Source organism: Elephantulus edwardii, unplaced genomic scaffold (genome assembly GCF_000299155.1).
Source record: "Elephantulus edwardii isolate Elephantulus edwardi_28Jun2011 unplaced genomic scaffold, EleEdw1.0 scaffold00124, whole genome shotgun sequence".
Lineage (NCBI taxonomy): Eukaryota > Metazoa > Chordata > Mammalia > Macroscelidea > Macroscelididae > Elephantulus > Elephantulus edwardii.
Genome location: NW_006399874.1, coordinates 4998850 through 5013161, shown reverse-complemented (window position 1 = coordinate 5013161; position 14312 = coordinate 4998850).

Sequence of the window (14312 nt, the reverse complement as noted above, 5' to 3'; positions counted from 1 at the left end):
CCTTCCCCCGAAAGCAATAAAATCAACCCAAACAATTCAAGGCAATTTAGGTAAACCAAATGGGGTATGAGAAAAACAAGAAACCACAATCGAAAATATTAGGATCAGTGTCTTAGAAGCTGTCAACATGTTGAAAATATAGAGGAGCAGCGTTAAAGAGATGGAGCACAGTTAAATAGAAGAAAGAGCTGTTTGCATTGATGTGCTAGAACAAAAAGGAGAATCAAAAAGGAAGGAAAATTTAAAAAAAGGTCTATGAATATGGATAGCATCAAGAGGAACAGCATGCACATAAATAGAATCCCAGAATAGGAAAAAGGGGGGGGGGCACTGAGAAAGTTATGTAAGAGTTATAAGATGAAAACTTTCCAGGAATAACGAATGAGAAAAATATACATAAAAGAAGCAGACCAAACTTCATGTAGAATAGACCTCAAAAGAAAGGCCTCAAAGCATAGCATAGTCAAATTTGTCAGAATCAAAGAGAAGAAGAGAATTCTGAAAGCAGCTATGGAAAAGCAAACAGTAAACTCTAAAGGAGAACAAATAAGATTAAATGTTCTTTTCTCAGCAGACACCATATATAAGCAGGAAGAAAATGGGATGAATATAGCATTCAAAGCATACAGCAGTAAACCAAGAATGCTCTATCCTGTAAACTGTCCACTAAATATTATGGAGAGATCAAGACATTCTCAGAAAAAGAGAAATAGAATTTTTAAAAACAAGACCAGTGCTGCAGGAAATATTTAAGAAAGAAATAATTATAATAATAATAAATAAATACTCACAGAATTCCGCCTAAAGGAGGATGGATCAAAGGAACCAGCAACAACACCAAAAAGAGCACAACAAAATGATAGGAAGGAAACATTGTGCTGAATTTGACACTGAATGTGAATGATTTAAATACACCAGCAAAGAGGAAAAAGAGTAGCAGATTGGATAAAAAACCAAAACCTGTCACTATGCTTTTTACAAGAACAAAATTGAAAAGTGAAGATAAAGACAGACTAAAAATGAAAGGGTAGAAAAAAATATACCAAGCAAATGGCAACCAGAAAAAAAAGCAGGAGTACAATATTAATCTCCAATTAAATAGATTTCAGCATAAAAATCATCACAAAGGACAAGGAAGCACATTATATAGTATCTAAAGGGTCAATAAAATAAGATGATATAGCTATAATAAATATCTATGCACCAAATTATAGATCTGCATATTACATAAAACAAATGTTAACAGAACTGAAAAAAAGGAATAAACAACACCACAGTACTAATAGGAGACTTCAATACACCATTCCCAAGGGAAGATAGAACTACCAGAAAGAAACAACAAAGATACTGAAGAATTAAACCACACAATCAAACATCCAACTTGATCTAATAGATATATACAGACTAATGTACCCCAAAAAGATTAGTATATTTTCTTCTGCAGAATACATCATATTTTTGGTCCCAAGAGAGCCTCAATAATTTTTTATTTTATTTTAATGAAACTTTGCAGAGCCATTGGATTTCCATTCATTCATTTTTGCACACTTTCCTCCCTGCCCACTCCTCCCCCACAGTCCACTTTTCTCTTTGAAAAGTGAAAAAAAAAAATAAATCTTTCATTGTTGAACAATCACCCTCCATGCCCCCAAGTCCCCTCCACTACGCAGGTTACATTCCAGACTCTTGTCATGACAATAATACCTACTCATATATTCCTCCTAAACAGTTTTCTCTCTTATCTATTTCAATGTACCAGTCATTATTTATCCCCTCTTAGGTTTCTCCCAACTCCAATGTCAGACCTGCGTTACAACCATGGCACTATACAGTATTTGTCCTTTTGTGACTGAGATATTTCACTCAGCATAATGTCCTCCAGGGTCACTCATTTTATACATGAGTTCCTTGTTTTTCAATGCAGCATAGTACTCCATTGTGTGAATATATCAAAGCTTCTCTAGCCATTCATTTGTTGATGGGCACTTGGGTTGTTTCCAACTCCTTGCTATCATGAACAAAATTTTGATAAACATGGATGTGCATATATCTGCTTGGGTGGCCGTTATGGTCTCTTTGGGGTATATTCCTAGTAGTGGAATTGCTGGGTCAAATGGTATCTCTATTTGCAACTTTTTGAGAAAGTGCTATACCACCTTCCACAGGGTTGCACCCCATCTACCTATGGTCAACTGATTTTTGACAAGAAGATGAAATCATTTAAGTGGGGAAATGAAGATTATCTGCAATCCCAATTCAGATACCAATTACACTCTTCAGTGAGATAGAAAAGACAGTTTTCAACTTTATCTGTAATGTTAAGAGGTCCCATATAAATAAAGCACTACTGAAAAAAGAAAAAGTAAGAGACATCACACTCCCTGATCTCAAAATCCTACTACACAGCCATGGTGGTCAAGACAATGTGGTACTGTGACAGATACATAGACAAATGGAATATAATTGGAAATCAGAGATCAGAATCATTTTCCTATGGTCACCTGATTTTTGGCAAGGAGACAATTTAAGTGGGGAAATGACAGCCTCTTTAACAAATGGTGTTAGTGAAACTGGAAACCAATTTGCAGAAAACTTAAGCAAGACCTACCCCTCACATCATACACAAAAAGCAACTCAAGTTGGATCAAGGACATAGGAGTAAAGATAAAGACTATAAAAATCATCAGAGAAAAGTAAGGTACAACTCTAGAAGCCCTAATTGACAGTATGGGCAGACTTCCAAGCATAAGGAAAACCTACAACTGGGAAAGAATTAAATAGATGAGTGGGTTCTTCTAAGAGTCAAATCCCCAGGAACATAAAAGATAAAAAAAAAAATGTCTCCCGCCATCAGAGTAAATAGAAACCCACAGACTGGGAAAAATATTTCGCAATGGCATATCTGATAACAGACTTATACTAAAACTTATAGAATACTTCAGCATCTCAATAAGAAAATCCCAATACAGGGAGCATGCCTAAATACTTCAGCAAAGACACCATTCAGATGGCAAATAAATACACAAAGAAATGTTAAAAATCCCTAGATATTCAAGAGATTTAAATTAAAACAAATAAGAGTTAATCATCTCATGCCAACAATAATAGTAATGGTCAATATAGCACAAAAAATAAATGCTGACATGGTTGAAACTCTTATTCATTGCTGGTGGAGATATAAAATTATTGAGCTACTATAGAAGGCAGTCTAATGCTTCCTCAAAAAGTTGGAAATAGAAACATCATATGATCCAGAAATTCCACTACTGGGAATATCCCCTAACGATACCAGAGACGTGACTCAAACAGTTGTATGAAGACCCATGTTTATTGTTGCTTTATCCACAATGGCAAAGAAATGCAAGCAACCCAAGTGCTGGTCAACAAACAAATGTATGGAAATAGGTGGCCCATTCACACAATAGAATATTATAAGCATGGAAAAGCAATGAACTTGTAAAACATTACACAACATAGGTGAACTTGGAGAACATTATGTTGAATGAAATATCTCAGTCATGAAAGGACAAATACTGCACAATATATCCTGTTATAAGACTGACATGAGGGGGGTAGGATAGAAGAGGAAGGGTATAGGAAAGAGGAGGGAAGAAAATGTGTAACAATGAATGAATAAAATGTAAAAAAAAAACCAACAACAACAAAGTCCTCACTGCTGAGTCAAGAGGCAACATCAAGGTAGGTGGAGAACAGACTGAAGTTGTCAATAATTTCATCTTGCTTGCATCAACAATCAACATCCTTGGCCCCAACAGTCAAGAGATGTATTGCGTTGGTCTAGTGCAGTGTCAGGTATAAGGTCACTTAGGAAGGACAGAACACAGTTCAGGCTAATAAAGACAGTTTCTTGAGGAGAAATTGCCAGCCTACCTCCAAGGCAGAGATCAGCACATACTTAAAGTTACAGTGGAGTTTTATTTTGTCTTACAAGGTTGGGATGTTTGCAGCTGCTTGGTACCAGATAAGAGTGAAGGTCAGGATGTGAAATAGTTTTGCAGATCTAACAGAGATAAAAAGAGTTGCAGCTGCTGCTTTGATCATTTCTGTGGCTGTTCTGGGGAAAGGGAGGGAGAACAGCTCCACTCTCTTGACATCAGGGACTTCTCCAAAGTACAATCTTCTCCAAAGATCACTAATGTGAGTTTGAAGACTAAGGAATGTGTAGTTCAGGCCATCATAGTTTCAATCACTTGTTTCACATTTGAGAGGTGGGTAACAAATAAGGATAGCTGAAGAAGAATAGATGACTTTGAGTCAAGTTGTTGGAGAAGAGTATGAAATATCCCATGGAATAAGAAAAGAATAGATATACCTTAGAAAAAGTGAAGTCAGAGTACTTCTTGAAGGTAAATATGGCAAAGCTTCAAAAGGGACTTCATGCTTGGAAAGGTGGAGGATCAGTGAAAGAGTGGTATACCCCCAGTAAGATAGACTAACACAGTGACTGCTACAGTGGGTTCAAGCTATGTGCCTTTGAGTTCACTATGATTCAGACCTTAAGAACAATGGCTCTGATCCTAAGCCAATCTCATCATTTCTGACACAACAGATCCCATAGCCAGTCACTGTGTCAATCCATCTCATCCAGGGTCTTCTTTTGTGCTGACATTTTACCCTTCCAAGCATGATGTCCTTCTCCAAGGACTGGGCCCTCTTAACAATATACTCAAAGTATGTGAGATGGCATTTAAAAATTCTTATCTCCAAAGAGCAACCTGGTTTTACCCTCTCCAGGTAAAACCCTGTTAGTTTTCTTGGTAGTTCATGGTAAGTTCAATACTCTTCTCCAGCAACACAGATCAAGGGCATCAAATCTTCTTCTGTCATTCTTAGTCATTGTCCATTTCTCAGAAATATAGCAAGCAACTGGGAAGACCATGGCTTGGGTTGGGGAGCTCTAGTGACCTAGTGGAGTTGTACTACCAACACAAAGGAATGCAGTTAGAATCTGCCAGCTGGTGTACAGGGGGAAAATGCGCAATCAATTTCAGTGTTATTTACTGTCTGAAAACTTGCTGGAGTCAGCTATGAGTTGGTCTCGACTTGATGGAACACAAAATTATATTTTAGGGCATGATGTTTATCGTAGGAGTATGCAATGAGGGTTGCAGAGTGGATTATATTTGGGGTTGGGGGTGGGATTGGGGGAGGTGTGTGGGGGATTGTGTACCAATGAGGGAGTTTTCCTTTTGCTTTTCAAGGAGAGGAGCAAACGGGAGGGGGGGAGGCGGGGAGAAGGGTGCAACAATGAATGAATGGAATTCCAAAATCTCTGTAGATGTTCATTGAAATGAAAAAGAAATAAATTAAAATATTAGAAAAAAATAACAGCATGGCTTGAATTAGGGTTACCTTTATCTTTTTAAAAAAATAATCTTTATTTTATACTGGTTTATTTACAAAGGTTATATACATTGTTTCTCATACAGGATCTTTTCCCCTTTGTCTTTTGACTGACATCAGTGCTCTTTAGCACTCTCTAGAGACCCTTCCTTGACAGCAGATTTTCCCAATGTAACTAGTTTTTCAATTTCCTGACTGCTTGTGTCAAGGGTGTTGATTATGGAACGGAACAAAATAAAATCATTAATAATTTCAATCTTTTCCAGGATGATTTAATATTGTGAAAATGAAAATCTCACCCAAAATCAATCTACAAAGTCCATGCATTCCCAATGCAGGTACTGATTCTATACTTCAAGCTTATAGAAAATGTGGTTTACGACTTTATATGTAAGGAAAGAGGCCCAGAATAAACAAGCTCTACTGAGAGAAAAATAAACAAACAAAAAAAGCCAACATATAAGTAGACATCATATTCTCTGATCTCAAAACTTACTATACAACTTTAATAATCAAAACTACATGGTACAGGTATAAAAATAGACATATAGAATATTTGAATAGAATTGAGAATCTAAAAATTAACTCTTCTACTGAGGGTTAATGGATCATTGACAAGGAGACTAAATACACTGAGTGGATAAATATGGATAGATATGGATAAAAGATGCAGCCCTGATATGCATCATTTTAAATTTAAACCAGGAAGTGTGCCATTGCTCTCTTTGCATAACAGATTCTTAGTCTAGGCATAGATCTCATATAAGCATAATTAAGTATTCTGGAATTCTTATTCTTCTCAATATTAGTCATAATTTTTTATGATCTACACTGTAAATTCCTTTGCACAATCAATAAAACACAGATAGACATTCTGGTATTCTCTGCTTTCTTTCAAGATCCATCTGATATCAGCAATGACACCCCGGGTGCCACAGCCTCTTCTAAACCCAGCTTAACTTCTGCTAGTTCTCTGTAAATAAAACATTCTAGCCACGTATGGATGATCTTCAGCAATATTTTGTTGCATATGATATTGTTCTAAGCATGATGTTTTTCTCCAAGAAATAGCCTCTTCTAACAACATGCTCAAAGCATATAAGAGAAATCATTGTCATCTTTGCCTCCAAAATGCTATACATTTTCCAAGACCTGTTTATTCTTTTGGCAGTCCACAAGGTTTTTAGCACTCTTATTCAACACCATAGCTCAAGAGAATAAATTCTTTAGTCATCCTTATTCATTGTCCAACTCTCAGATGCATAGCAAGTGATTTAAAAGACCATGGCCTAAATCAAGTGCAACATAGTCAGTCCTTAAACTGACATCATTGCTCCTCAGGAATTTGGAGAGGTTCTTGACTAGTTGTTATTGTTATTACGTGCTATCAAGTTACCAGTGACTCATAGTGACCCTATGTACAACAGCTCTGGAGTCTGCTCTGTCCTGAGCTACTCTCACTGACTGCAACACACCTAATTCTATTGCCTTAGTGTCTGTATCAACTCATCTCATCTGGGGTTTTCCTCTTCTGGGCTGTCACTCCACTCTTCTGAGCATGATGCCTTTTTCTAAGGATCTGTCCCTCCTAGCCACATGCCCAAAATAGGTGGGATGGAGCTTCAAAATCTTAGCCTCCAAGGAAAAACTTGGTTTCACCTTCTATGAGACAGACCCATTTATTTTCTTGGCAGTCCATTGTTTGTTCAAGACTCTTCTCCAGCACTCTGAGATATTAATTCTTCTTCTGTAATCCTTAGTCATTTTCCAACTCTCTGATGAATAGCAAGTAATTGTGAAGACCATGGCCTGGATCAGGTGCACCTTAGTCTCTAGACTGACATTTTTACTTCTCAGTACTCTAGAAAGGTCCCTGACAACAGATTTACTTAATGCAATTCATCTTCTGATTTCCTGACTGCATGTGCCAAGAGTGTTCATGGTGATGCCAATTGACACAATGATGAGAATCTTTGTCTTCTTGATGCTGAGCTTCAATCCACATTGAAGACTATAGTCCTTGACCTTCTGCAGCAAGTGCTTCAGTTCTTCCTCACTTTCAGTAAGAAAGATTGTTTCATCTGTATAATGCAGCTTGCTGATGAGTCTTTTTCCAATCCTGATGCCACATTCCTCCTCATAAAGCCCAGCCTCCCGAATGAATTGCTTTGCATATAGATTGAAAAGATATGACAGGACACATCCCTGATGCACTCCCTTCCTGATTTTAAACCATGCAGTATTTCCCTTTTCTATTTTCAGGACTGCTTCCTGGTACAAGTATAGGTTTCACATAAGCACAAATGTTCTGAGATTTTTATTCTCCTCAATGTTAACCACAATTTGTTGTGATCCACAGTCAAATGCCTTTGCATAGTCAATTAAACACAGATAGATATCCCTCTGGTACGTACTGCTTTCTGCCAAGATCCATATGACATTGGTGATAATGTCTCTAGTGCCACAGCCTCTATTAGAAAGATGCAAATAAAACCAATAATAAAATATCTCACTCCAGTAGCAATAGCAAATTTACTCAAATAGCAAGTGTTGGCAAAGATGAGGAAACATTAGAATGGTCAAGATCTGCTGATGAGAAGGTAAAAACGTACAATCACTATGGAAGGTAGTCTCATATTTTCCTTGGGCAATTGAAAATAGAAATTCCATTTGATCCAGTTATTCTACCACCAGGAATATACTCTAAAGAAATCAGAGCTGAGACACAAAAAAATATGTAGGTGCCACAACTTTGCTTATCAAAACTGAGAGGGACTTGAAGTATTTGCTGCAGAAGGATTGCATCCTTCTGTATGTATTGTATCTCAATATCATGAAAATAAAGTTCCTCACCACCAGACCAATAGGCAGTATCTTGATAGATGGAGAAAACACTGAGGTTGTCAACAAATTCATCTTGCATCCACAATCAATGCTCCTAGCTCCAGGAGTCAAGAAATCAAGACCAGAAGAAAGAACAAGAATATCAGCTTAGAGTATAAGGTACACTTTTGTCCAGGCAATTCTCTTCTCAATTGCTTGATATGTATCTGAATAATGCTGCTGGACAATAACTAAGGATGACAGAAGAAGAATCGATGCCTTTGTGTTGTGGTGCTGGAGAAGAGTATTAAAAATACCATGGGCTGTCAAAAGAGCAAAACTAGTCTGTTCTGGAGAAGCTAAAACCAGTTTACTCCTTGGTGGCAAGGATTTTGAAGCTCCATCTCACATACTTGGGCATGTTGCCTGGAGGGGCCAGTCCTTGGAGAAGGACATCAGGCTTAAAAGGGTGGAGGGTCAGCACAGGAGAGGAAGACACTGGATGAGAGAGATTGACACAATTGAAGGAAGAATATGGCAGTTGCCCCACCAACCCCAAGCTTGATCACTTCCTGAGAAACTTGATAACATCTAAGCTGGTCATATCAAAGACCAGACCAGACAATGGTTCCTGATAAGGGTATGAGCTTGGAAAAAAGGTGCTAAAACCTAACTTAATTAACATGTCAAATTCTGAGAAATACCATCTTAGTCCTCCTCAGGACCCCTATAAAAAGGAGACACCCCTCCCAGCTGTTCAAGAGCCAATTGGATCCTGTCTGCATGCCCTGTTGATGGGTCACTGGAATCCCTCTCAGACCTCACAATAAAGGCCAATTCTTGGGACCAATTCCTGTCTTTATTTCTCTCCCTCCCTCGTGCCTTCATGCTCTTTTTTTTTATATCTAAAACAATGACTGTGTCAATAGGGTCAGGTGTGTCTGAGACAGTGAGATGGGCTCAGGACAAGGCAAGGTTCAGAGCTGTTCACTGTGAGTCATGGCGAACTGGAGGACACATGACAAAACCAACATTGCAGCATTATTCCCACCAGCAAGGATATGAGAGCAGCCCAAGTGCCTATTAACGAAAGAATGGATGAAGAAATTGTGGTACAGTTGTACAATACAATAACATGCTATACAACAAAAACTAGAGGACATAATGCTGAGTGAAACAACTCAATTACAAAAGGACAAATATTATATAACAATAGGATGGTTATGGGGATGGGGAGAGCAGGAATAGAATGGATAAAAATGAGCATTGTCATGGATTAGAAGAAAGGAAGAGCAACCTAAAATGAATGGATCAGAAAATTAGTCCAGAAAATGTATGCACTGCAATGGACACGATGGAACAGGACATGCATAACTGGTTAAATAGAGGAAAGAAGGGGGAAAAGTGGGAAGGAGAACAGATTAAGGAAAGGTTTACCCCCAGATAGTAACAAATGGAGAGGTTTGACAGGCAGAGACTGGAAGAGAAGGGGAGTGAGTAGAGATTAGCAGATGAATGGGTAAGGTAAAGGGAATGAACAGTGAGATTTCCATTGGACATTGTAAATGATACATTATACAAAGGTACTTAATATTTTAAAATGAAAGGCTTATCAGTGACTGAATGAGAACCAGTTAAAAAACGAACAAAATTTTCAGATGGTTGTCTAAGCGGCTTCTACTAGTCTCTCCTTTTCTGAAGCAACTAAGTATGAATAAAATAAAAGACTTAAAGAAATTATTAGGCCAAAAAACAAACAGACCACGCAAACCATAGCTTCTACTATTCAAAGAAAAGTTAAACTAGATGGCAGTTACCTACCAATATCAATTACTTTGATTGAAGATCACAACAGAAAGTCCTGGAAAGAGAAGGAAGAGGGAAAGTTAGAATAAAATTTAAAAACATAAAAAAAGACCAGATTTCCTCATGTGGTAGAGACTAGTAGAATTCTTGATACTATACCCTTAAATAGTAGTCAAGCCTAGAAATGAACCCATGCCTGGCTTCCATTAACAGCCAAACAACAGCCTTGTAAAGTTAGTAATAATGCTGGGAAGGAATGAACTCCTGAAACAATAAAGTGTATGAGACCAGAAGGACAATATTTGCCACAAAACAGAGCTGGGAAGATCGGAAAGGATAGGAAAGGATGCATGGCAATGGAAACCAAGGGAGGAGAGTGGTGTTACAACAAGGAGATTATAATTAATGCTGCAAAACAAAATGTGTGTGAACTACTGAAAGGAAAACTAATCTGCTGTGGAAAGTTTTACCCAAACTGCAGTTGGATAAAAAAAGTTTTCATAGAAATAAATGGCACCCACATTGGATTGGGGGAGCCTTGGGCAGGTGGGGGATGAGGGGACAACCCAGCTGGTTCTGATTAGCTTTATGTCACATCATACAATGATTCTGTTGTTCCTTTTAAGTCAAACTAGTTAAAATGTTAGAGACATTGAGTCACATAAAAAATAATCAGTGTCTCCAACACCCAGGGATTAAAATAGATAAATGTTATTGTCTGTCTACATGAAAGGTTAATGGCCTCAGGCAGGTTTTAGAAGTTCTAGGAGGCAAGAGAAGACAAAGGGGCTGTTTTATTGAGTTCTAATTAAAAAGACAGTTATGTTAGAGGGCCAGGATATTATGAGTAACAGCCACAATCAGGCAGTGACTGATAAATCTTTATATTTTAATGTTCACATATTTCTTAGCACTAGACAATATAATTTTCATTTTATAAATGAAAAAAATGGCCTTACGTAATTAGAAAAGGATGTATTCAGAATGGAAATGAAGCTCAATGCTCATTTTCTCAGTGTTAATATAATTAAATTGTGCTCTTCATATTGTCCATGTTGCAATATAGTATTTCGTGATTGGAAACCAATTGCATTTTCATGAAGATAATGTGCACGAGATATGTGTCTGAATACCATGCAACCCGTGCGTTATTTTTAATGAGCATCCTATCTGGTGATATTTTTGAATGTTGAGACTTCCATTTCAACTTATTTCATGTCCAGCTGATAGAATAGTAAATTTTCTTGCCGATTAATATGGAGGCTTTGTTCCCAGCAGCAGTTCCTTAGCAACCTATCCTTGAGTTTTCAAAGAGCCCCTCTCTCAATAAGATTCCATCCTTGCTTTGAAAACAACCTTACTCAATGCAGAAAAAAAAATAACATAACGTTTCCTTCCCCAGAAACAGTCTTAACCAGGGAGGCCAGCCTCAGGTCAAGAGATGGGTGGGTCTGTGTATTTGTGTATTTCAGGCAGCTGGAGAGACCATTCATATGGGAGAAGTCCATGCATCACAGCTGCATGCATACCATCTGCCCTTGAGTTGGCAGGTCACCATGCTTGTGCTGTTGGAATCTCTCCCTTGAGAGGACACTTGTGGGGCATGAGAATCACAGGTGCAAAAGGGTTGTATGGCCCTTCCTTGGATGAAATTGGTCTGATCGGCTGTCTAATCCTGTTATGACTAAAGCAGTGCTACACACCTGGGTGCAGGTTTACTGCAAGGAATTCCACTGCTCTCAGGGAGTCTCAAAACTAACCAAGAGAAAAGACACCATTTTAATTGTTTGTTTTCTGATTACCAGACCAGAGTAATAAAATATACATGGGCTTGAGGTTTTTTGGGTTTTTTTTAACATATTTTTAAAGTGCGTGTGTGTGATTTACATAGGTCTTATTTGTGAAAAAATTAGGATAATCACTCAGTACCTATGCATATTTGTCAGAATTTTGTTGCTATCTGAAACTCAGTAAAAACTCACTTAAAAAAAAATGGGGGTGAGCTCTGGTGGCCTAGTGGCAGGAAGCTGTACTGCAATCCCAGAAGTGCATGGTTCAAATCCACCAGATGCTCTGCTGGAGAAGGAGGAACAATCTCCTCCTGTACCAGTCAGATCTGATTTGACGGTACACACACACACACACACACACACACACACACACACACACACAAAATTTTAAAAGGGGGGGAGGGAAAGAGTCCTTTACAATTTTTTGTCCTTCACAAATGGATAATGGCTAAGGAGGATAAAAGAAGAATTGATGCCTTTGAGTCGTGGTGCTGGAGAAGAGTCTTGACCATACCATGCATGGTCCACCAAGAAAACAAATAGATGTGTCTTAGAGAGGAGGAAAACAAGTTTCTCCTTGTGGTCAGGAGGGACCAATCCTTGGAGAAAGACATCATGCATGGAAGGGTGGAGGGGCAGTGGAGGAGGAATATAGCAGTCGCTCCCCCTCCCCCAACTGATCACTTCTTGAGAAATCTGATAACATCTGAGGTGGTCAGTTCAAAGACCAGACCAGACAAGGGATCTTAATAAGACTCCGGGCCTTGCCATAAAAGCTCAAGCCCAACTGAACACTCCAGATTCTGAGAAATGTCATCTTCCTCTAGTCCTTCTCAGGACTTTATAAGAAGAAACTCCCCCTAACTTCCTGTGTGCCATTCATTTTTTTTACTTTCTCTGCTCCTGACATCCCTCTCAGATGATGAAATAAAGACCTGTTCATTTCTAGAGACCAGTTGTTTTCTTTCTCTCTCTCACTCTCAACACTCTTTTTCTGTCTAACAGGCAGTGCAGGAGAGGAAGATCCTGGATGAGATGGATTGATATAGTAACTAGGGTAATGATTATAGGTGAGACTGGCTCAGGACAGGGAAGGTTTCAGAACTACTGTACACACGGTTGCTATGAGTTGTAGGCAACTTGACAGCACATAACACCAACAATACAAATTTATTTTCGGGGTTGATGTCCTATACACTCCTCTACAAAAACCATTTTTTTAACAAATCCTGTATTGCAATTCTTCCTCTGCCAGTGTACTCTATGATGAGACAGTGAGCTTGTTAAAAGCAAGTGTTATCCATTGTTTGGAAATTATTTTTTAAGTATACCCTTTACCGAAGCTTGATTTTAAATTTTTCCGGTCTGGAGGGAGAATATGGCATTGTCCCTCCACCCCCAGGTTTGATCACTTCCTGAGAAACCTGTTAACATCTAAACTGGTCATATCAAAGACCAACCCAGACAATGGATCCTGATAAGGGTCTGAGCCTAATCAAAACGGCCCAAATCTAACTTAATTAACACAGCAAATTCTGAGAAATACCATCTTAGTCCTCCCCAGGACCCCTATAAAACAGAACATATACCTCCCAAACTGTCCTCATGCCTTTTCAGTCCTCTCCATGTGCTGTGCGACCAGGTCACTTACCGTCCTTCTCAGACCATGGAATAAAGGCCTGTTCATTTCTTGGGACCAGTTTCTTTCTTTCTTTCCTCGTGCTCTTTTTTCTAACATATGGTTCCCTGATCAGGAATCGACCTAGCTGGGAAAGATACCCAGTCCTCTTTCCACTTCTCTAAATCTGGCTGAAAAAGAGTGTAAGCCAACCCTCTGAGCTTACTGTGGCTAAACAGAAGGTGACCATGGCTTTGCGGTACTATCAGGGGGGAGTGTGCTTTCACCGCCTTATTGCTATGTGAGCAGAGCAAAAGCCTTCCTGGGCTCTTTATTGGTCTGGTTGTGAAATAGGCCAAACTTCTCCATCTCTGCCTTGTCTTTTTTCTTCTCTGTCCTATTACACTGATCCTAAAGATCTAAGGCTATTTGCTATATAAATCCGAAAACATCCAACACTGGCTCCAATTCTCAACTGCCAGAAACCATCCCTTCGAAGTAAGAACCCAAGGTCAATCCTTGAAATGCCCAGGGATTGATCAAATTCCCCTCCACTTTCCCCATTCTCAGGCCCCAGGTGGGGGCTGCCTCCTGACACCCGACAATGCAACGCGTTCTCTTCTGTCAGAAGGATCTGCTCCACAAGTTTCTGGCAATTAGAGATGTCCAATTCTACCAGATTCTACACGTGTTGACTCTACTTTACCTCAATAGAGGGCAGGACCAATCTGGGGAAAGCTCTCCTCTAAAACTCATGCACCTTCAGCATTACACCTAATCTAAAACTCACACACCTTTACCATTAAGCCTAATTTGCCTCTTGATCCCATTCTAAAGAAAGGTGACTCAACAGAGTGTGGAAACTATAAATCAATATCGTTGATTTCACATGCAAGCAAGATTCTACTGAA